Raw genomic sequence first — 22,992 nt, forward strand, 5'->3', positions numbered from 1 at the left:
AGTACTAAGAACATTTTAAAAGCATATTTTAACTCAGATTTCCTGTAAGCAGCTTTTGAACAAAACTTGAAACATTGAATCCTGTCATTGCTTCAGGTCTCCTATATCCATCAAGGACTTTTAGATGATCTTAAAGGTCTTTTCCAACCTCAACGATTCTATGATTCTGTGAAATAATTCTGTGACTCAAAAATGGAACCTGAAAGTCTCTCTCTATATTATATATACACACATCTCTCTTGCATGCGCCATATATATACACACACATGTACAAGCATACATATTTGTAACATTTTTAACAGCAGTGTTTCAAGGAAACAAGAACTATGCAAACCTTGGTAACTGATCTTTGCAATATTATTTTGGTCAGAAAATTCTGTTGTATTGACATAAATACTCAGAGGCTAGTAGCAGTCCCATGTGGGTACTCATGGATTTAGAAATGTGGGAGTATTTGACTACTGACTCTTCAGTAGGCTTGTGAAATTAAGCCAGTAATGACTGAAGTCAGTAGGAATCTATCCATTCCTGTCATCTGTTGAATGTTAATAAACAAATAGGCTTTTCAATAAAAAGGATTTTTTTACTCCATATCTACTGAATGGGAGGGACTTAGGAGTGAATTTCATTTTGTCCCTGGGAAAGAACTATTGCAGGACTAGATGATGGCCATTCTCAAAGCCAGATTTCATATAAATCTGTCATTCAGTAGGATGTACATCAGGGCAGTTCCTGACATCTTCCTAAGTGTATCTCTGTAAAATAAAATGTGCCCTAGGCCAAAGTTCTTATTATAGATCAAATTCATCTTCCAACATTACTTTTTATAACTCTCTATTTTTTAAGACAGCCTAGGCTACATTACCAGCTAGTATAGAATTGCTGTAGAATTCTTTTTTATTTCACTAACTTTTTTTCTGAAAAGTTCAAAACATTCCCATGTCTACTTCAGCCTTAGTTCAGAGAAGAATCCTGGTAAGGCACTTAAGTGTACACATAAAGCAATATGCTTCAGTCTAATCTTTTCACTAAATCAAAGCCAATGGAAAAAAATAATCAGAAAGCCAATAAGTGAATTGTTGAGACAAACAAAAGGAAGGCAATTTAATTGATATAATACTGGGAGATTTTGCAAGGAAATAAAACAGTTGTGTTTTAAGATGATGTCTTGTATATTATGTTGTATGATATCGTGAAAGTCTTCAGACTATTCAATGCTATTTACATAAATATAGAAATATCTTAGTATTATGTCCAGAAACAGTTTTGTTATTATGTGAATTTTTATTAGTTCATGACGTTTCTGTGGGGTTGGTCCCTGTTCACATTTACAGTATGCGATGGAAGATACAGTTTTATCACAATTGCAATTTCTTTGCCAAAGAGGTGTAAAGGGCACTTGAAATAAATAAAAAGTGGATCCTTTGAATCTTAACATTGACATAGCTAAAGTAAAAGCTACAGCAAAAGAATTTAACTAATTATATTTGATTCAGGCAAGACCTAATAAGATTTCAGGGAGATGTTGGGAAAAAAATCTCATTGCTGGTGTCAGAGGAAGTGCAGTTACTGTGGAGATGATGTTTTCTTTCTCTCTGAACTACTGTGCAAAAGCAAAGCAAATGATTCACAAAAACTGACAAAACAGTGAAGTGCACAGATAATCAAGCCCCAGAACAGATCTACTTTTTCCCATGAAATCTTACAGAGGAAGAATTCAGAACTCCCCCAAACCCAGTTTATTGTGCCCATCATTTTCTTTTGCATTCACTGCAAAAACAGCTGCAACAGATAATACAGGAGGCAAAATCAGTATTTCCAGCTGAAAGCCATCAGAGTCAAGGGGAATTTCTCTTGAATCTTGGCAAGGGGACCCTTTTGCAGACTCCACCCATCCTATAACCTAGCAGGCCACTCTAGCTGCTACCATTCTTTATGCCTGCTCATTGTTCTGCAAAAGCAGTGGAAGGGGAGTTTTTGTTTCCTGTAACAGCAATAATTTTTTGTGGCTATTTGCCATATAGTGTACAAGGGACTGAGCTGCTTTCAAAGCCCTGTTCCAGTTTATCAGAAGTCAGCTTGACAGGAACCGAATTTAACTCTGAAGCTGTTTCTGAAAAGAAAGCTAGGACTTTATTTTCTGCCTCTAAAGTCTGCAAGATGTGTGCCACAACAGTCTTTAGAGACTTCTAAAACCATCTCTGATGGTATGGCTGCTCACAACTACGTAGGAAGAAAATAATGAGATAAAAGCTTTTTCTTTTTTTGCTTTTTTTTTGATATCCCAATGCCATTTGCATGAGTTCACTGGCTGTCCTTTTCTGCAGAGCAAAGGGAGAGAGTAAAACTCACTGTCTTATGTTGCTCAGCGTTACTCTAATACTGAAGCACAAATGAAAGATGGAAGATATCAATGGTTCTGGAACCTCTGCTACATCCAGATGCAACAGTTTAAAGATATTTACTCTCCTGAGCCCAAACAGTAGGATCTGAATGTTAAATATGCAGTTAGGCTGGAACATGAAGCTTGAGAGCCAGTCAAAGAAATAATAAACTGTGAAAGAATCTAAAACAAAGTAAACAACCTTATAAAGTTGTGTGTCTCATCTGCTTCAGCAGATTTTTGATGCTGACAGTGAAGTCAAGCTGAGCCAGTGGTTTCCTAATATAAATGGAAATAAGCATATTGCTTTGCAGCCTCATTATAATGCCACCTTTGAAGGTCCATGCTGAAATTGTTTCCCATCTTCTGAGCAGTACAAAGCTACAGATTCTTGTGCCGCTACACCAACAAATGCCATGTTTATATGAGTATCCTGCACACACAGCATGTAATGGGAAATAACCTAAAGGAATACATGCAGTAACATCCCAAGGATGTGAAAAGAGGCAGATTAAGTCATAGATACACATCCGCTTTTCTGATTTTTTTCAGCCCAAACAAAACCTGCCAAAGAAATATCAAGGACAGTAACATTTCCAGAAGCTTTGGACTAACAGCCTGTGAAAATCAACAGGAGTCTGTCCACTGATTGCAGAAGGTGTTAGGGAAGATTTGGACATACAATTAGTTTGCTCTGCATGGCTAAGATTACATTCCTCTCACAGGAGGATACAACAGAGTCCACAGAGTTTCTCAAATTACACAGGTTACTGCATTACAGAACAACATTGATATATTGAGGGCTGTTTCAATCATAGCTTGTCAATACCAGTATTGGAAAATAAATGTAATGGTATAGTGAAATAGTGTATAGGGGTACAGTAGAAATAATGAATCTTGCTGAAGTGATCTTAAAAAAAGGAGCTTATTTCTGCACCTGAGAAGTATTATTATGGCAATCCCAAATGTCAAGTCTCAGACCATTATGATTTGAGACAAATAACTAGAAAATACTCATAATTCAGTTTGATGTTAGTAAAGTAACTCCATCTTCAGTAAGTTAAATCCAGGAATACCATATAAGGCAGCATTTTTAATCAGGATTACAGTAACAGTATAAACTGTAAAAGCAAAGTCCAAAGTAAAAAATGTAACTTATTAAAATACTTTGGTTTATAGTGCTTGTGTATTAACATAAACCATATTGAACTGAATGTACATGTTCTTGGCCAGCCAGTGGTTTTACCAAAGTTACTGTCTCAGCAACTGCCCTTTCATACAGCTTAAAAGGGTCCTATGCTACTTTTTGCTTTCATGGATCTCAACAAGTATTTCCAGATGAAGTTAGCATCTCAAATCAGGAAAAAACATGTATACCATAATTTAAAATGTACAGCAGTTGTTTTTCCCCTGTAATCACTGACTGCAACTCTTTTGGCTTTCTGATGGCCAATGCAGGAAACTCCTGCGAACCATGTTCAGGGAGACACAAAATGGAAAAGCTGCCTTGTGGATTTCAGTTACAGAAAACACTTTCTGAAAGGTTCCTTTCACACCAGCATTCCTCCCATGCATGTCCCAGTCGTGGCTAGTGCCACAGCTACTCTCCCACTCTCAAATACCAAAAAGCAGCTGGGCAGCAGGTCATGAGCTGTACCTAGGGCAAGAGGATCCCCAAATAGGAATGTGACTGGGTGCTATAGTGAATAAACTGCAGGATTTATGGAAGTGCATCAGATACAGCCCAAATGTTTGCATGGTGTGCACAATGCACGTGACCTAACAGTCCTGATACTGATAGGATTGGGCCTTGAAAACACAACCCAGTATTAACAGCTTAGTCTGACATGTACTTTATCTTGTTGACTTACAGCCCTTCCTTCAGCTGAAACCAAATCTTGCCTAAGACCTACCAGATAGTCTTGATTCAGCAGGCATCTGGAATGAAGGCTGGTCCCTCTCAGAAAATCACTTGGTTGAATTCTTTGATTCAGCATCTTCCAAACTTTTGAAAGGGGATTCCTGTTTTAGAAAATGAAATCAGTCATTGTCTGCTTTAACTCTGCCTGTGCTGTTTTCAGTTCACATTTTACAAATCTCCCCTCAGATGCTAGAACTTTCACTTGTATTACAGTGGCTTATTGCAAGAACAGCCTGCAAATGAAACTTACCACGCCTGAAACAAATCAGAATAAGAAAGGCAATTACACAACTGTCTAAAGCAATTTCAACCTTTGCAGTTATCAACACCTTTGAAAAAGTGTCACTCGGGTACACAAAATTGCTAGGATAATCTACTTTCCAAATATCGTATCCAAAATTAATTTTATATCATCTCTCTAATATCATTTTATGATCACAGGGGTTTACCCCATATACAGATTCAGCAAATGGATTCCCTTGAATTGATTCTCGATCCAGTCTCGTCGTTTCCTGGTCCTGTGCCAGCACACCCTGCCTGGGATGTGCTGTCAGGACTTCCTTGACATTTTGTATCCTCAAAACTATTTTATACATGTGTGAAGAGGAAGACTACACAACATCAGAGAGCAAAACTCCCAGGTGTTGTCTTAGATCTCCCAATAGTGTAGATTCACTACCACCAGTAGGCACACAAAGATTACAAAGCCCGTGTAGCTACAACATTTGTATTGTAGGATATGTTTTCCCGTTTTCCCCAAACTTCCAGCCAAATAGGAAAAGTAGATGGTGACCTGATGTACTCAAATCCTAGTTAATCGGTGACAAGTTGACCCCTTCTCAGCTATAGGGAAACATAGCCTTTTTTCTGGTTACAACAGCATGATTTATTACATCATCTCTGTTGCCAGTTTCCTGGAGATTTAAGAGATTCCTAGAGATGTGAATCTCTTCAGGTTTTGTTTGGTTTTCTACACAGATATCTTCAACCAGTAGTTTGGTTATTTCTTCTGAAAATTTTCTTTCTTCAAAATTAGCATATTATTTGTATGGTTTTAACTGGTTATATTGAAACTTTTGTTCTTGGCCATCCTTTAAAAAATCCAGAATTGGTTTTCCCAGTAGGTTTGGAATGTGTTAAACTAAGTAGAACTTACTATTATGCCTACATGACCTAAAAGCAGGGTTTCCCTGTACTGTTCTTCGAATGCCTACTGAGATGAGGTTTGCCAAATTTCTGATGGCTATCCACCAGTAATTTGTCTCCTTACTTACTAGCAATTTTAACAAGCTTTAACACAGATTCAAAAGATGAGATTTCAAAAGATTTTAAATGTTGTAATTTGTTAACTTACATGGAAATTCCAACACACATACTCCATCTTTGGGGTTGTTTTTTTTTTTTTTTTCATAAAGTATGTGAACAGTTCCAATTTTAATCTTATTTAGCATTATCTTACCAAGGTCTGAACTTTAGTCATTTTACTTAAATCTGGATTGATTAGCATCTATGGCCCTACTGACTTAAGGTAGCAAGGTCTTTGCCCATGAGCTACTACAGTAGTAGTCCATCAAGTCCCTTAATCCTCCAAGGGATCCTCCTCTCATTATCACTTGAATATATTTTGAAGCTTTTTAAGCAAGCAAAACCAAAAAAAATCAGCAGTCTCCTTAGTCTCCTTATTTCATATGCTGAGGCCAGGTATGGCCTCAGGTGGTACAAAGGGCTTTAAACTATTTGGGTTTTTCAAGTGCTGCACTCTTTTTTGTTCCATGTACATGACAACATATGATGACAGTGTGTTGTTTCTGAACTGTCCTTGGCATATTGTCAGCAATCCTCTGCTCAAAACCTCCTGTTGTAAGGGTCATACCTTACTTGGAGAACCCTTTGAGAAACCATATGCAGCAGGTTACTGATAGAATGCAGCATTAATTCACATTGGCTACTGACAAAGACTCAACAACACAAAAGTAAATTACTGAAAGTACTCATTATTCTGCTTTTAACTTCACTAGCCTTTGAAAAATGAATGCACAGAAATAGGAAAGTCTGTGATTCTTTTGCCCCTCAAATGGAGGCAAAGTGGAGACTTTCTAGGGGGTTGTGTTGGGATATGAAACCACTGAGGAAGCATTTCTGCTCCTGCAAAAGCGACCTCTGCAAGGGGCCCTGGCGCCAGGGCGCACACTGCCTCAGCGGTACCTACCTAACCGCTAGGAACCAGCCAGGCACTCGGGTTAATCTTCTGACCCAGTGTCAGGCGAGTCCCAGCAACTCCAGCTGGAAAAAAGCATTTGGAAAAATCCTTTTTGATGCGCAGGGAACTGCACTATAGAGGTTCGAAGGGTTCCCCGCTGAGACGAGCCTCGGGGGAAATAAAACGGAGCGGGACGTATACGTTTCCTCGGCCTGTCCCTCCTTCCCGCTCCCACACGCGCCGGCCTGGGGCCACAGCGGGCACTGTTATCCCGCCGACCGCCGCCGCCGCCGCCGCCTCAGCACCTGAGGAAGAGCAGGGAGAGCCGCAAACCTGCCAGCGCGCATAGAGAACCCACCCAGCTGCCAGGGTACCGGCCCAGCCCGCCGCCCGCCACCGCCCGCCGGGCGAAGGCAGCAGGCCCCAGCCCCCTCCGCCGATGGGGAGGGGCCGCAGCCCCCGCGCGCGCCGCTCCCACAGCCTCGCGCCCAGCCCCCGCCCCGCCGCTGCAGCCCCCGGCCACCCGCAGTCCCGCCTCCGCCTCTGATTGGAGAAAGAGTACAGCGGCCGCGCTCGCCATTGGATACTAGAGCAGCGGCCGCACTCTCCATTGGCTGTCGGCGGATGCCACTCGGGGCGGTGGCGGCCGGGGGAGGTTGTGAGGCGATCGGGACCGATCTTTGCGGCGGCGGCGGCGGGGTGGCGGCGGCACCATGGTGAGCTCCGCCGGGCCACCTCCCCTACCTGGGAGACCGGGGCAGACAGAGGAGGTCTGGGGTGGGGTCTGATCTGATCTGATCTGATCTGATCTGATCTGATCTGATCTGACTGATCTGATCTGATCTGGTCTGGTCCGGTCCGGGCCCATGGCGGGAGGGAAGATGCTGAATCCGCTTGGGAAGAGCGAACCGCGAGGGGAGCCGGGCCCCAGCCCTTTGTTTTGGGGGAGGCTGGGGTTAGGGGGGGCGGGTGGGGGTGTTTCGGAGAGGGTTCTTCCCGCTGGGGTAACGGGCCCCGGGGTGGGGTGGGGTGGGGTGGGATGCTGCGGGGCAGTGGAAGGGGCTCCCCCGCCCGGTGCCTGACCGTGCCGCCGCCTCACCCTGCCCCGCAGTACGGCTTCGTCAATCACGCTCTGGAGCTGCTCGTCATCCGCAACTACGGCCCCGCCGTCTGGGAGGACATCAAGTAAGTGTGTTGTGCCTCTCCGCGCGTGTGCGTGTCGCGCCGCGGGGGCGGGCTGGGCCCGGGGGTAGCGGGCAGGGCGGCCGCGGCCCGGCGGCGCCCCGTTTGCCGCCCCGCGCTGCAGGTCTGTATCGAGGTCTGTCGCCCATCGGCGGCTGGCAGCCGTCCCCGGGAGGTGGCTCGCAGCCGTTGACAGGGCCAGAACGGTTCTCGCCGCGTTTGGTCCCGCGCGGGGCCTTTCTGAACGCCGCATGGACGCGCCTTGTTCCGTCGGTACAGATCTCCCGGAGCCGCAGCGGAGGTGGCATTGATCCCTGCATTTCCCTCGGTTATACGAAGTGTATGGCAGAAATAACGGGCAGGCAAAACGTCCGAGAAACCACGGAAGCCCTTCCTCGAGTCAGACCACCAGAGGAACCATGGAGCAGTTACATCTCTGGGTTCCTGAAGGAACGGAAATGCAGTTTTTAGTTAATAAACTCTTATCTAAAACTAGGGTGAGATTTTGGTAATGTGCTCAGCTTGAAATTAAAAAAGTCACTGCTATAAAGAAATACATATGAGAATGTACGTATAAGAATGCTTTTTGGCCGCCTTGTCTTGAACCTGATTTCTTGTGTCCAACCCTTGCTTGTCTGGCAGTATAGCGTTTTTCCAAGGAGATGACTGTCTTCACTTTAAAATTCTGATGAAGTGTGGGATTGCACAAAACATTTGAAATGAGTAGTGCAAACAAAATTCTATTTACCATAAATACAGTAATATTGACACGGTAATATTGACACTTGGGCAGAACTACAAGAAATATTTTTAAAAAGACCTAAGTGCTTAAAGATTTGTAAACTTACTTTGTAAGGCTTTAGGTAAGTGTGTAGTTAGAAGAAAGGGTTTAATGTGATCTCTTCATATCGTATGTTTTAAGGGAGAAATAGATTATCCACCGTGGAGAAAGTGGTCTTATTTCAACTGGACACCTTCTTCTATACTCCTCTCTCCCATTTATTTTGGTCTAATTTTGATATGTCAATGTAGCTGTCCTGCTATTGTCCTAATACAATTCTTGGAGTTAAAGGACTGCTCTTGACTGTGAGATTTTTGTGACCGTGACACTTTTTTTCATTAATCCATTCATTAAGAATGTAGTAATCTTACACAGTAGCATGAAATCACAGAATAATAGAAGTGTTGGCTGGAAGGGACCTCTGGACATCATCTAGTCCAGTCTCTGTTCCAACCAGAGCTGTTACCAGCACTAGATCAGGGCTCAGCTATGACTTTTGTCTTGCTGAGTCTTTAAAATCACCAAAGATGGAGATTCCATAGTTCTCTTTCAGCAGACATTCACTGTTCCAGTTATCCCTGACAGTTAGTCTATAAATTACTTTTTGCAAATGCAATTTTATGGATTGCATTGATGAGTCTTCAGTGTTGTCCTGTAAGTTGTGAGCTATATAAGTTTTTCTTACCTTATCTAAACGTACTGTTCTGTTTTGAATTCTTATGGTTTGATACTGGCTTTATATGACACATGTAAGATAAGAGACTTCATGAAAAAAATAGCGATACAGACATCATTTTCCATTAAAATTATGATAAAACATGTATAAAATGTAATAAAGAGTGTTCGCTCTTTACTGGCATGCCATCCCTTGCTAAGATGCCTTTGAGTATTATGGTCCACTTTTGTCCAGATTACACGCTGGACAGAATTTGTAATCCATCTGAGAAGATACAAAGTTTCATCTAGTACAAGATCATGCTGCAGACTGTCAGAATCTGGTCATAATTCCTCATCTCTAAGATTTTACATGCACCTAATAGAATACTGAAGATAACTAAAGCCTATGAGGAGTATTACTCATTTAACATTTTGGAGAAATTTAATAGAAAGATACAAAATATTTTGTAAAGGTCAGCTGTGAAAATTCAGGAAGCTGCTACTACATCCCTGTTCTGTTTTTCATCTGAGAAACAGTTCTGTCTTGTAGCAGCCCAACAGCTAGGCTCTGCTATTAACTCACAGAGAAGATGGCTTTCTGGAAACTGTACTACACCACCACCAAAACCGAAGAATGGCGCATGATCTGCAAGAAAGAACCAACATATATGCAACAGCTGCCATAGCTCATTATGCTGAAGGTGTTTGCAACAGGGTATTTATTCAGCAGGATTTATCTTAAAAAGTAGTGTATCCTAGAGTATAGAAACCAGCAAACAAGCGCCTATCTATCTCACTGGAACAGATTGTAATGGTACTGGTTTAGGGGATGGTACAGGGTCAACTGGTAGCCACTAAATGTGTGTACTTCTAGCTACTTTAAGTTCCTGTGGTGCACTTACAGACCTGTTGTGGAAGAGGTTAGATGTTCTACCTTATGTAAGCAAATACAGACTTCTTGCAAAGGCTTTGTTAGAACTGTTAATCATTTAGGAAAAAATGGGAAGATACAGACCAGTGTTATAGCATGCTGGGTTGAATCAGTTGAATCACTGATGTTTGAATTGGAGGAGTAATTGTTGAAGTCAACGGTCTTTGGCTGTTTAAAAAAATGAGAGGAACTTTGCACTGTTAGTGTGGTTGAATTTGCAACAATGTAAGCATTTCTGTGAAGCCAATAGGCCTCTGGGTAGTTCAATACAAAATTTGGCATCTAAGCTTCTTATTTTTATGTTGAGCTGATCACATATTGCTATTTTGTTCTACTTGAAGTCACTGCAGAAGCTGTGAATCAGCATTGCAGAGTGGTGGGTTGGGATTGCTGAGTGATTCTCAAATGCCAGTGGGTGAATTTGCACTTAATATTGATAGAAGTGAAAAGAAAACATAGAACTGAATAAACTGAAGTAATGGAAACAGGTCATTCTTCAAAAAAGTACATTCAGAAAAGTTAAGTACTGAATTGAAAGGATATACTCCATCTGAAGCACGAAGACTCTTCTGCAGCTTCTTCAGTCAAAAATGACATAGAATGGAGTTCTTAAATACGGAATTTGGGGGACCAAATAGTTGAATTTGGTGGTTTTATGAGAGTGGTGTTTTCATTGCCATCACTTCCTCTTAACTAAGTCAGAATGATGACTTCTTCCACTTTTAAAACAGAGCATAACTAAACAACAGCCTTTTTTACATGTCAGGCAACCTTTACAATGAAGCACTAAGCTCATGGAAAATTAAAGTATATACTCTGAAATTTTACTGCATATCAGTTTTGTCGGCTCAATGGAAATATGGCTTGGTTTTGCTAAAGAACTAGAATTAAAATGCTTAAACCCCAAAACAATTCAAAGCCATCTATTTCTGAAACAACATTGTTGAATTAAAAATAAGATATGGCATATGAGTGATAAAAGGTGGTCTTGATTTGTGGAGCCTTTATTCATTTTCTTAACCACAGAATCTCAAAAATTTGTTTCTCCTTAGCCTTTCTCTGGTTACCACTCATAGAATTGAGAATTTGGGCTTGTGGACAGTTTTGTCATCATGAAGCCCTAGAAGCATTAGAGGGATTTAGTGAAGCTGGATGAGAGAGGGAGAGTGAGAGCCACTTGGGAGAGTCCTTCTGCAGTTGCTGAATTCTGCAGTAGCAGATTTTTCTTAGTGGAAAATGAAGATGATTCAGCATAATAACTTCTTTTGCTTACTGGCAGTTGTAAGCTGCATGTACACTTCTCATTGTAGTTCACTCCTTCAATCCTTGGAAGGGAAGACTTAGGACCTGGAATACATGGAGACACGCTTCTTCGATCAGCACTCCACTAGCTCTGCAAAGAGTTATTAGTAAATAAACTGTTACTTAGAGTTGTTAACTACATAACTTTTCATTTATCCCTTCCCTGCTTAAGAGAAAACCTCTCTCAAATCCCTTATTTTGTCATCGTTACATCCAGAGGGCTATTTCAGATTGTGTGGCCACAATTGCAATGGCTTAAAAAGATGGTTCTCAAGATTCCTTTGGCATTAGATATCTTCAATTCCTCAGCAGCCGACATAAATGCTAGTTAATATAAACAAAAAATTGTCAGACCTGACCATTCTCAGATACATGCAGTTGCACGTGCTCAAGGCCAAATTTGTACTGCTGGGTGATATGGTAGTGTCTGAATGTGATAATAAGTAGTGTGTGCGGAATTACTGTCTATGTACCTGTCCAAAACAAAACAGAGAAATTACCCACATTAGAAAAAAATAAAATAAAATCCAAGGCTTATGAAGTTCTGTCTTCTCTGGTATGTTTTTGTGGTGGACATATTTAAACAGGTATGTAGTTACGTATTTTTAAAAGGGGCTTCTATCATGATAAACCCTGAGCCCTTCTGCAACAGATGTTACATCTGGCTGAGCCGAAGAACCAATATATGTGAAATTCTGACCACTCCATTCAACAGCTCTAAAGGTTTAATTGTGTAACAAGCATTAACAAGGTTGATTTCTTCAAACAGCTCTAGGACAATATGTGGGAGCTAGAGCAATGTTGCCAGCAGGGAATATGTACATATTCATTTCTCCTGTGTTTCCCAACAGTATCCCTCTGTGTTTGATTAAATGAATACAGAGTTTTCCCATAGGCTTCTAAATCTGAATTTAGGCCAGGTTAGATGCTCAAACTGTGACACTTTCAAATATATTGCCAAGAAAAGGAATGAGAACTCAAATATCTTGTTAAGAAATGCATTAAAATGCTTCATCACAAGACTGTAGAATAAGTTAGTATTTTTCTCACAGAGGTACCTGAAACATCTGGTTTGGGGAAATGCAATGGCACAACCAGTCAACTGCAGTCTTTATCATCTTCCTTCTGTTTCTATGGTATGAGTCCCCACAAAAACACGTGTAGCCTAATGAGCATGGAAAAAAGAACAGAAGTGGAAAACTCGGTGTTTGCAAAAAGTAACTACCTAGAGGACAAACCACTTTTTAATGGATTCTAGAAAATAATATCTGTGTTGAAACTTGCACAGTAGCAAAATTGGCATTTTGTTCCCCAAGAGCCATGTATCCTTTGCTGGCTGTACCTTGGCTTGGGGTGCAGAAAGCAAGTAATAATCTTATTTTCCTGGTGCTCAATGCTCAGTATAGAATTAAGACATCATTGTTAATTCTACAAAAGGCACCCGCCTTTTGTCCTCCTTTTGTGGTTTAGGCTGGCATGTGCTGTCTGGACATGCTATTAAAGCCCAGACTCCAGGTCTGGGGAGCCTGCTGGGTAGCACAGACTTTACATGGACCCAGTGGTCTGGAAGTGCACACAAAGGAAGACCAAAAGTCAATCACTTGTCCTATGAGGAAGCAAATTTTTATTTTTCTCCCCCAGACCTCACACATTATCACCTACCAAGGCTCCAGGCTAGTTGACTCTTCAGAATTTGTTTTCTGTAACTCTCCTGTAGTGGTTAAAATGGTGAAACACTGAGGTTTGAAAAATGATCGTGGTGCAACGTAGAAAGCTTCTCTCCTCAGTTTCAAATTGGGTTCAACTGAAGTGGTGGAAAACCCTGTACAATTTGGGGGAGTGAAATAAGCTGCAGGGCTATCATTTGCCTTTAGAAAACTAAACAGACACAGAAACTTCTGTGTTGTATCGATAAAGGTTAACATAGGTCAGACTTTAGTTACTCAGGGTGGCTTTTGCAGTAAAATGTAGGTGATTTAAGAATACATGTTTAGTGGGTGATTTTTCAAAGGCACTCCTAGCAGTTAGGTACATCACTGTTGTTGCAGGTTGGCTGGTTAAGTCAGGAGAGGTAGATGCTTTTATTAATTTATGCATTTAAAAATGTCCTTCACTGACTTTCACTAGAATTTAGATACTTATGAACTCAGGGACAGGATGTGATATCCTGATTAATTTTATTTGCAATTGTATTCCCAAATAGTAAATAATATAGAATCAAACAATATAATAGAAAATCTACTCAACTCCACCTTTAAGAATATATAATACAATTTTTTTACGGGGGACAGACTTGGGCTTTTTTTAAACTTGCATTGTTTCTTGGGAATTTCTCGCATAGCAAAATCTCTATTTTTATGCTTCTTAGACAAAGCAAATAACAAAAAGCTTTTGTAGCTGCAGAATAAAGGCACTAGCTTGATATACTGTGTCTGTATACTGAGTTCAGAATGTCACCTTGTCAAAGATACTTTTTTTCTGTTTACTAATATGGCAAAATACAATTCACATTTGTTGACAAATCCTGTAGAAATCAAGGTTTTGGTTTATTACTGTTGCTTAGCACAATGTAATAATGTAATAATAATTCATACTATAGTATAGTTTGCCTTTTCAGAAACCTAGAAAAATATGCACAAAAGCTGTAATGAAAGACTGTTGTTACAAGTAGTGTCAGTAAGCTCTTAAGAGATGTTGGAATTCAGAAAACTTTTAGGTCTGATGCTCGTCGGCATGTAAAGTCCATGAAAGCTGTGTTTTGAGCATAAAAAGTGCTGAGTACCTTGAAAAAACAGGTCCACGTGTCTCAAACTGGTCACCCAAAATTAATGAAACCTTTCTGATCCATGGTAGTCTTGCCCATTTAAAATGGAAACAGTATAATTGGCCTCACGAGCTTGTTGGAGAGCTAATTAACGCTTGTGCATGCAAATAGTATAGGGGTCAGTTCCACGGGAAGGCTTGTTAGAAAGGAATAACTCTGTCTTCAGAGCTGGATTTGAAAGCTATGCTGTAAATCAAGCCTGAGGTTATATATTGATGAATGGGATAAAATAAAATACAGAAGTTGTGTATGAACTGCACAGGTTCTAGCCTCAGTACTGAAAGAACCGGTAGCCTGGCGGAAAGGAAATAGGTTCTGTGGGCTTACGGATGTGACTGGTAGGTTGTGTCATGCAGGCTTCGGGAGAGGCAGGGAAATATGGCTTGGAGCAAACTTGACTAATGCTGCTGTGAGAAGTATCAGAGTCCATCTTTCCTGCTTTCACAAAACAACAAAAACCCCTCATCAAGTGCTTCTGGCTCTTTGTGAGGCACTGGTTTTATTTCTTCATAATCATTCTGGAAAATGTCATGTTTTCTGAGTTTTCGGCTGACCATAGTTTCTATATGTAGGGCAATCCTTTAAAAAGCATGTAAAACGGTACTGTAGTCTATACCAATCTGTCTACAGTGTTAACAGTGTCACTTCTGCTAGGAGAGAAGATGGATAATCATCAGCCTAGAATGTAAAGTTTTTGGAGAAACTAAATTTGTATATGTAGATACATATACATGTAAATATTTATGCATATGTGTGTGTGCATATTATGTCTATGTAACTGCAATGTGGCCTGGGCAATAAAAATGCATACTAAACAGAAGATAAGAATCAAAGATCCCTACAAAATGTGAGGTGTGATGTTTCAATTAGGTATCATGTGTAGCTGAAGCAAGTGAAAGGCCTTCCAGTTATTTGTGATATTTCTCAACAAGGACTGATTTGCAAGAGAGCCTTGGTTCTAGCCTCCTGTTAAACATCTAAGTGTCAGTTTGGATGTGTCTAGGACTTCCATTTGGTTTGATTCCATTAATGCCTTTGGGATTTTTCCCATCAAATTGCTGGCTTTCCTATTCCTTTGTTATGTACTTCTCTTCCCAGGAACTGCAGAAAACCTCCAGGTAGCTAGCAAGTGGGTTATGCATTTTACCACATAGACATGTATAGCTGTATGTTGCAGTGGTGGCAATCAGTCCTATGTGAATCATCTGTCCTGCTTTGTTGAACTGCTGTGGGCTTGCTCAGTATTTCCATTTCCCGGCTTTCAACTAATTTTTTATAAATAATGTTTGCTTTATAGTTTACCTGAAGTTACTGATTCTTTCATGCTCAAAACTGTTGCAGACATACTGTGCTAATTATTCTAATTGTCTTCTCACCAAGAACACTGATGAAAAAATAGACTATTCACTAGAGTTTTAGTTTGGAAGTCCATACTTATTTTGGGTCATGTAGGACTCAGTTATAATTAATTGCCGTGGTCTGACAAAAAACATAAAAATTGATTTTTCAATGCCTCCTTAACACAATGTGTGAAGATGGAGTGTTCTGTTCAATCAATCTCATAACAATTTTGAAAAAAATACAGATTACTTATAAATAGATGTCAGAAAGAGACTTTGGAAAGCCATTAGTGGTGAAAGGACAATAGATTAATTTTTTTAATCCATACACTTCTCAACATTAACAAGTGTTTATCCAGAAACTGGTGTTAAGTAGGAACATTTGTTGTTGTTTGTGTTTGTAAGTCCTTATTTCATATTATTCCAAAGTTCTAAGTAGTAGTTTTTAAGTTTTCTTAAAACTGATGCTGAAGAGATGGTTCTTCATGGGTCTGGAGGTTAATATTCACAAGATTTATAGAGTCAGGACGCTACACTTCCTGCTCCTTCAGTTCCTCAGAGCGGAAGGACCTGCTTGGAGGTCAGGAGTTTAAACTGTGTGGATGCCAAATTCTTTAATTCGTCTGGGAAAGACTTGGCTAAAAGCAAATAGTGGCATGTTGTGAAACATGATGTGAGTGTTCTTGCAGTCTCTCTCAGGTACTTTGCAGTTTTCCCAGAAACGAGAAATGCTTTTAGACCTGTCGGGATACCAGGTGTTAGAAACATATCACTCACTCTTATAAATGCAGTGCTTAAAAGAGTATTTTGTAAATACCATTCCTTTTAGTCCACTTATGTAAAAGGAAGCAAAATAATGCTGGTGTTATATTTTTAATAATGTTTTTAGTATTTGGAGTAGTAGCAAAGAACTTGTACGTTTGTTAACTGTATCTTCTAGGATTATCTTGTTTTGAAAACCTACTTTAAACACTCTCATATCCAGCCTGTAAAACTGGGAAATAGCTCAGAGATCTGAAGTCTATAAATACACCTATTTACTTTACCCAGAACGTCATTTTCCTGGACAGATTCCCATTTTTATTTAATCTTGTAACTTAATATAATTTATATTTTTCCCAGCTGGGTGTTTTAAAATATCCCTGGACGATCCACAACATGTACAAGTCTATTTTATTTTTTTTTCCTTTTGGGAGGAGTGAGTAGTTCAATATTTTTAATAACTTTTAGCAAAGCATCTTTGTGAAATACTTGAAAAAAGATGAGAAGCATTTTGAAAACACAAACCATCTGTGAAGTAATATAATGAGCAGTGAGTTTGCCCTTTTAATGTAAAGAGATGCAAAGACGATGATTCTGGTTTCACTGATACCATCTTTAGTTCTGACACATGTAATTCTGTTTAATAGTGTTACTCTTGGAATGGAATTAAACTTGACATGTTCCTGTCAGTGAGATCAGAACCATGCGGGGTTTCTAAGTGCAGTAGTGTTATTTTGTCATTAAGATTGTTTTGACTGGTCTCTTCAATTTAATGAGCACTTTTTCCATCCTTGGTACACCAAGAATAGTTAAGCACAATGGTGGCAAAAGTCCCAACAGAAACAATGCCCATCATGGAAGAGGTCCGAGAGGTGGTCTTGGAACTAGCTGTTGTTGTGGTGTGCTCAAGGTGACACACCCAGGGCCTGCACTTAGGACTGGAGTTTTGATAGGAAGAGATCCAGTTATGCTTTTGGGACACTAGATGATCTGTTAAGGTGATACCAGAAGCTTCTAAAAAATCATGTTGCTGTATCACAGAAAAGCCTGTGTATCTTCAGGATACAAAGTAATTGTTCCTCGCAGTCTTGTTTCATCCCTTTTTCCTGTTTGTATCCATTGCATTTTCTCAATATTTGCTGCATGCAAAGTTTTCTAATGGTAAGGGTTCTTTTTCTGTAAGATTTTTTTTTTTTTAATTCGAGCTTTATGACTGACTGCAGGGAAAGGATAGCAAGTGCTACTTCACATGAATAAAAAAGTTCTGACAGCAGCAACCTTCTTGATTATGGTTTACTCAAATTCCCTTTGAATGCTGCAATTTGACTACAAAACGACATTAAAATCCAGTTTGTGCAGAATGGGCTGTATAAGTAAGACCAACATGACGTGGCATCTAGTCCAACTATGTCGTCTGTAAAATCTCTAAAAATGGCAAAAGAAATCCTTACTCCATCAAAATAGAGAAAATATTTCCTCTATATGAAATAAAAAAGTGTGCAATCTGTGGTTTAAAAATCTGCAGTGCAAGATCTGTTCTGATTTTAAGAATGTTTTTTTGCTGGAATGTTTGTCCACACTTAACATTTCATCCATCTCTGTGAATTATTAACATTAGCTTTGAACATTAATAGTGTGTTTTCAAATACTAAACTAGTTTCACAATGGGAAAGATTTTCAAAGGGGCCATTGTACACACGTAGTATCACCTGTAACGCTATTCTGTGCTGCTAAACCAACAGCAGTTTGGGGGGGTGTTAGCTTGACTGATGGAGGGAAGGCTGCTTTAAGATTTGATCCTGCTTTGATCTACTCAACAGGAATTTTTCCATTGATTTCAAGGTCAAACCTGTATGTGAAAAATGGCCTCTATATAGCTGTGTTATTTTCCATAGTGCAATGGTTAAGTTTCTTTTTTTCCAAGTAAACTTCCTCACATTAACCTGGATAATATAAACGTTCTGGAGGAAAACAAAGGCATTTAAGAAAAGTTTGGGCTGGAATCTTTGTTTCCCACAATTTGAATAGCTACGTGATTACATTCAAAATTAGTCTAGAATAAATAAAAAGGGCTGCCAGACTCTAGCAGTTAGGACAGGCATAACATAGGATGTAAGTTTGAACCATGACATATCTCATCCTGTGTACTGACAACAGGAGTCAGTTTGGGCAAGAGCGTTAAAATCCTGGATTTTTTTAATGTTTTGAATGTAAACTTACTGGAGAGCAAAGCACACCCTTCTTTTGTCTCTGGAAATATAAATAAGACATTAATTGTAAATTCTGTTCTATTTGACTTAGAAGTTATTTTGAAAGAAAGGCCATATAAAAGTTAAAATTTTGCTACTGTAGTGCTGCTAATTCACCAAAGAATTAACCAGGGCTTGGGAATTTGCCAGAGCTTGTTACTTTTGGCTCATTTCCAGTCAAGCCTTTAAGAAAGCCACCAACATGTTATTGCTGTTAATGCCTTTGTGATCAAACACTGCAGTCTGCAGAAAACATTAGAGCTATGCTAATTTACTCCCATAACTTTATCTGGTCAAAAACTGGGAATAAAGATTGCAGCAAAACATTTCAAGGAAAATGCCACATTTTTACAGGTTTTCGTAAAGCTATGGATTATGAATTTTTCTATAAAATATGGTCAGCCAAATGTAAATTCGTTGCACCTAAGGATGCTGTGTTATATTGCAGTTCTAATCCCAGTTCTAATCCCCATTCCTATCACCTTTCTTGTAGAACCAGTTCTGTAGGGTAAATGCAGGCGGGTTTGATAGATCAGGTAGGGGTCAGGTAATTACACGAGAAAACTGCAACCATGAGGAAACAGTTTGGGGATTGCCATTCAGCTGAATGTACATTTTGATTACTTTGTCCTGTTTCGTAGACTGCTGGTGGTGGCATCATGGTCAGCCTCTCTGGTGCTGATAGCTGTGATGCTATGCTCTCTGGTACAAGTTTATTAGACAACCCACAGTTTTGTAGACTTGCTGAATGATAAGTGCCTCTGTAAAAACGGGAGAGTTTTCACATTACATTTACCATTTTGTATAAGCTTGCAGCAGCATTTCCACATCATGTGTAGTCTTAAGGCTAATCAATTATTTCAGAGAGAAAGACTTTTGGAAGTTCTCACTGCTGTCATATTACCAAGGGAGGCAGAAGGGCTTCAGAAACTGCAGACCCAGCTCACTGGAGGCAGGGGAAAGGCTTCAGCTGACTTCACTGAACCTCCTGTCCTGTCTTCACTCTGCCTGGCTACACGCTGTTCTCTATGCACACCAACTTCTGTGATCAGGTGATGAAGCAGACAGGGGGATGCACCCAGCAGAAAAATAACCCAGAGGAACAAGTATCTAACTGAATTATATTTCAGCTCATCACCTAGATAAATGATTGGGATGTACCAGCACAACAGGACGCAGAGGTATGGAGAAAGAATTGTCCTGGAAAGGAAAAAAAAGTTCTGGAATACAATAATTTTTGAGCGCAGGCTTTAAAAAAGCAGTTTATCTTTTGACACAAGTTTACATCAGAGATTGTCATGGATTTGCCATATTTGTAGGACAAGCAAAAACATTTTTGGACACATGGTTTTGAATTACTCTCTTGTAGGAGTAAATATTTAAGTGGACAAATTTTCTAGAAAAAAAAATCCCCAAATGAGATTGGCTTTTGTTGAATCACATTTTTTTAATATATTCTTCTCTGTTTTCTTAAAATAAAAATAACTAAAAGGCACGACATTTTGTTGTTGTTATGGAGTACTAGCCTGCACTATAAGCACTGGGTCCTTTTCCTGTCCTGCTTTCCTGTCCTGTCCTTTTCCAGGACTGCTAATACTGAGGGAGAGTGAAGCCTTAGAGCAGTGAATTTCACCCCACAAAATTATATCCAAGGAATGCAGATGCGATTGCTGATTGAAATATTTTTTTGTTTAACTTTATCAATAAAGTTATTTTAATGGTAAATACTTCATTAAGGCTACAGAGAAGATGGCTGCTGTGTGATCCAAAGCATCTAGAGAAAAATGGAGAAAAACAAAAAATCTAAAATAATCTAAATGTAACAGGCATTGAAATAACCAGTGGTGATTTTAAAAAGTGGTGGCTCAGAGAAACTGCAGGCATTGAAGAAAAACTTTGACAAAGTAAACTAAAGACCATTAAAATAAGAAAAAAGGAAGCATGGCTTGGCACAGAGAAGGAAACAGGAAAAGTTCCAATCAATGTAACTGGAAAGAAATGTAAGAAGTTTTGAAAGAGATACCAGCATCATCAAAGTGGGTCAATTTTTAATAGAGAAAATTCTCACACACAAAAACTATGTCTACTGGATTGTGCAAGTATGCAGTATTTTTGAGGATGTTCATTGCTTTTCCAGATGTGTGTGTTATCCTTTGTGGTTTGGCTGAGATCAGAGAGACTAAAAGAAATCACAGTGTCTTTCAGAGATGTGGGAAAGTTTGTTCACCCTTTGCAAACTTCCCTCCAAACTGTATCTGACTTCCAGCTACATATCATGTTATGAGAATCAAAGAATCAAGATGGTTTTCTTTTCTTATATTAATTTCAGTTCAGTTCTTAGGAAATATAAACTCTGCCTTCTTGTCCCTGACTGACCTCATACTTCAAGACAAAGTTTCCCACTAACAACTCCAGCTCTCCTTCTACTTAGGAAAAGAAGGAATATGTGGCATGGGAGCTGTTTTCAGGAATCAGTGAGCCTTGATGTCCTGCATCTGAAGTTTTCAGAGAATGGCTGGGGAAGAGGATCAGAAATACTATTTTGGAGAATGAAAATAAGAGTGTTTTAGGGGACTGTATGTACACATACCATTTCTGCTTGCTTCCTTATAAATATAATGTTTCTTCGAGTAATGAATAAATTATTACAATTTATTATTTAAAAAAGATAATACTGTACTTTATCTTTTTGTATCTCTGAGAACTTTCTTGCAGCCACTTTTGCTCTGCTTGCTAGTGTCCAGTCTTTCATTCCTTTTGGGAAGTTCCCAGAGTTGCTTTAAAAAAACACAACCATTAAGTTTATTCATGTTTTTCATGCCATTGAATAGAGAATTATGTTTTTTTTTATGTAGAATTATATAGGATGTTTAGTCTCACCTCCCCTGTAGCCTTGTTGTATTACTTTGGGAAAATTGCTTGTCTTGTTTTTAGCTCATTATGCCTATTCATAGAGTGAGTATAAAAATGTATATGTCAAGTAGCAGTTACAAGAATTCATTAATTTATTTTAAAAATGTAGATCTATGTTTGAAATATAAAACCAATGTAGTATAATTTTTTGATCAGCAGTAAGAATGGGATGAGCAAGATTAGAGCAAGATGAAGAGGAAAAAGAAAATAATGGGTTCCAGACTTCCATTGATAAGGGAACAGTTTATCAAAGACTAATGATTACTAATTGGAAGGTTAAATAACAAGTAGATTTATTTAGGTCAATAGCATACTGCCATATGAGATTGGAATTAGGCCTTATCAGCAGTACCATTTGCCATCTAGCAGTTTTAAGATGAGCAAGAGTACTTAATTCTCAGACCTCTCTCCCCTTTGAGTAACACAGAAAATGTTTTTATTTGTGTGGCGGATAATTCCACTACAACTGTGAATGCTTGAATTGTTGTGCAGGTGTTATTATTTTGTATTATTGCATTTTTAAAATGAGTTATGCCAGCTCTAGAAAATTAGAATCTAAGTTTCAAAGACTTTTGTTTTGTTTGATGGTTGATTATGTTACAATGATGGACACAAAGAATTCGGTATAAAAGGGGGTGTACGATTTTATATAGTAGATTTAGAATCTACTTTTTATAGTTTTATAATTCCTCTGATAACCATTAGAGATTTAGAGCAGTTAGAAATATGGGCTCTTAAACTGTATGTTTCAGCCTTATCTCAAGGAGCATTTCTGTCCTAGTCTCATAAAAGACCTTCATGACCATGGTACTAGTAAATAAATTTTTATTCATGGTTCTTTTTTATTTGTATGGTAGAAAAATAATTATTCCAGTCCTGAGTTGATGAATGTCTTGATTTGCATGACATACACTTAGTTTTTTATAAAAAGTTACCTCATCATCTGCCTTTTTGATATTTTTTCTAATTCTAAGGCTTTTTCTGAAGAACAACACCCTGTCCTAATTTTTATTTTGGTGTGACATAAGAAGGTGGCATTCAGTCATTCTCTTCTAGGCTTTCCTACCTGTTTGCCTTTCTTTTGTCTTTCCAAAGTGTTCTGCAGCATAGATCTGAGTTTAGATGAAAGGGTATCTTTTCTTTTTAATGAGGTAGTAGTGACCCTCTACCTGCAAAGATACTATCAATGCCATGATCGTACTAGGTTTGCTGAGCCAAAGTACATTCTAAGCACAATAAATTAGAGCATGAGTTCCTACAAATGTCTCCTCTTCTGTCACTATTTCTGCAAAGCACATTGCCTCTATAGAGAGTCATTGTAGGTGAGATGACAGAAGGTGAACAGCTATTATAAAAAGTATACTGAGAAAGGAGGCTGTGCCCCTTTGCCAGATGAGGACTTCAACAAATAGAGCATGGCTTCATCAGAGACCACAGTGTGCCCCCTGCATATCCCCCTCTCTCTGCGAATGTGCCAGGGAACAGGGAGCAAATACAGAACGTGGCTTGCACTTGCAACAGGGCAGAGTTGTGGCAACGTCCATTGG

Source organism: Vanellus vanellus, assembly GCF_965231255.1.
Source record: "Vanellus vanellus genome assembly, chromosome: 4".
Classification (NCBI taxonomy): Eukaryota; Metazoa; Chordata; class Aves; order Charadriiformes; family Charadriidae; genus Vanellus; species Vanellus vanellus.